Raw genomic sequence first — 2,193 nt, 5'->3', positions numbered from 1 at the left:
TTGGAAGAGAGAGAGGGAGGGGAGGGGGGGGGGGGTAAATGAGCAGCGCCTCTGCGGATTCATTTTTATGGGGAAGGCACAGGGCTGTCTCTTTACCGGCTGACGTGGATGCACTTCTTGTTGGTGTATTAAAATTTGGGCAATTTAGTACCCCAGACTTGTGCACAAGCAGTTGCAGCCTTCTCGACGGCAAGGCTTGCCAGAAGATAGCTGAAGACAAATACAAGACTATGAAGAAGACATCCAAGCCAATGATCAAGAAAGCAGAAGATCAACGCTGGAGTTGCCGGCAAGATCCTTACCGGCAAGCATACCACGGTCCGGCAAGCTTCGCGCTCGACAAGATCCCACTACCTGGCCACCGCTCCACCTCAGGGACCAGCTTGTCACTTGTCGAACAGGTGTTGAGCGTGCAGGTAGTTAGGTGAGCTTTGTTTGGCATGTGTCAGCTCGGTGCTAGAAGACCCAACTTTACTGACACCCGTCCCAAAGGCGTGTCCGAAGAATATGAGGTAGCTGGGCGAACAACATAGAAGGAGAGCCAATCTTTGCCGGGGAACGTCACCAGTTTGACACCTCACGGTGCAATTAATGTGTTTGTCCTAACCAGTCAGAGTTAGATATGTGGCACTGTAGCCACTATTTACCCTGTAAAGACCATTTTCTCACTATGGTGACCCCTTTGTCTATAAAATGAGGCCCATTGCTACCTTTACAAGGGTTGAAACCCGGTCCATTTGCATGCGTAGCAGCTCTTCTTGCCGGCAAGCGCGCTCCTTATAACTGGGCACATACACATCAAATATAACTAAGCCGGAGTAGGGTTTTACGTTTCGCAACGGCCCGAATCTGGGTAAATCCTCGCGTTGATTGTTCGTTCTGCTCTTTGTGCTTGACGATCTCCCCATTTGAACCGCAAAGGGATCACCATGATCCGATGGATGATCATACGCTCGACATCTTTGAACAGCCCCCGACCGAAAACAGTCTGAATTTTCATGCATCCTCAAAACAGGAGGGGTACACCTAATTTTAGACATGCTAATGGTCAAAGACAAATTCATCCACGTAGTACGCGGCAGATGTAACTATTGCTCGTGCGTCCCTCAAACATGGAATGTGATCATTGGTGCTTGTGTTACCTTAGAACATCTCCAGCCGCGCCCCTAATAGCCCCCCCCCTCCCCCCCCCGGGCCATTTTTAGCGCCGGCGCTGAAAAAACGGCCCAACCGCGCCCATAGGAGCCCATTTTTCGCCGGTTAGGCCCGAAACTGGCGCCGCCGAACCCAGGCCAAACCCGGCACGCTGGGGGGCACCGGGGCAATCGATTTTGGCGCGAAAGAACGACGGACCCGCCGAGTCAGCGACCCCCGCACCTCGTCGTCCACATCCCTTCGGTTTCCCGCGGGGAATCAATACCCGTGGCTGCCGCGGCAGATGCTGGGCGGGTCTTCCTCCTCCTCCTCTCGATCCTCCTCCCACTCCTCCGGGTCGCCGGCGCTCATCAATCAAGCCCAAACCCATGGAAATGCCGCTCGGCCGGCGCACCCACAGCGCTAGCATCATCATTAACGAGGGCGGCTGTGCCTCCTCCTCGCCCCCCTCCCCCGCCTCGTTAAGCTGAAGACGGAGCTTGGGCTGGCCGCCGTGAAGAGCGAGCCGATGACGTGCTCGCTGACGAGGCCGCCATGAAGTGGGCGCGGGAGGATTGGGCCCGGCTGGAGATGGAGCGCCAGCGCCTTGCCCTGGAGGAGATCGCCGCGCGCCGCCGTGGCGGCGAGGAGGGAGGTGTGATCGTGCTCGAGGACAGCGATGACGACGCGCCGCCGCCGGCCATACCAGTCCGCCAGGGCGACCCCGGGCAGGGGTCCAGCAGGGACGGCCACGTGAAGAAGGAGAAGAAGGACGACGACGGCGGCGACTACGGCGACTAAGCCGTGTTCAACGAGTTCTTCGGCCTGTAGGCGTGGCCCTTTGATTTTTTTAGTAAATTTTATGTTTTCTATATGTAAAAAAATGGTGGAACGCCTAATCCATGTCATGTTTGCTGAATGTAATGTCGTGTTTGCCGAATCTATGCCAAATCTATGTCGTGTTTGCCGAATTTTGGCCGAATGACTTTTTTTAAATGTTTACAAAAAGAGCGGTTGGGAACCCGATCGCCCCACGGCGAAAAATATCGCCGGTTCGCC

This window comes from Triticum dicoccoides, chromosome 3B (assembly GCF_002162155.2).
Source record: "Triticum dicoccoides isolate Atlit2015 ecotype Zavitan chromosome 3B, WEW_v2.0, whole genome shotgun sequence".
NCBI lineage: Eukaryota > Viridiplantae > Streptophyta > Magnoliopsida > Poales > Poaceae > Triticum > Triticum dicoccoides.
The sequence above is the reverse complement of the archived record's forward strand: the minus strand, read 5'-3'. Positions refer to the sequence as shown.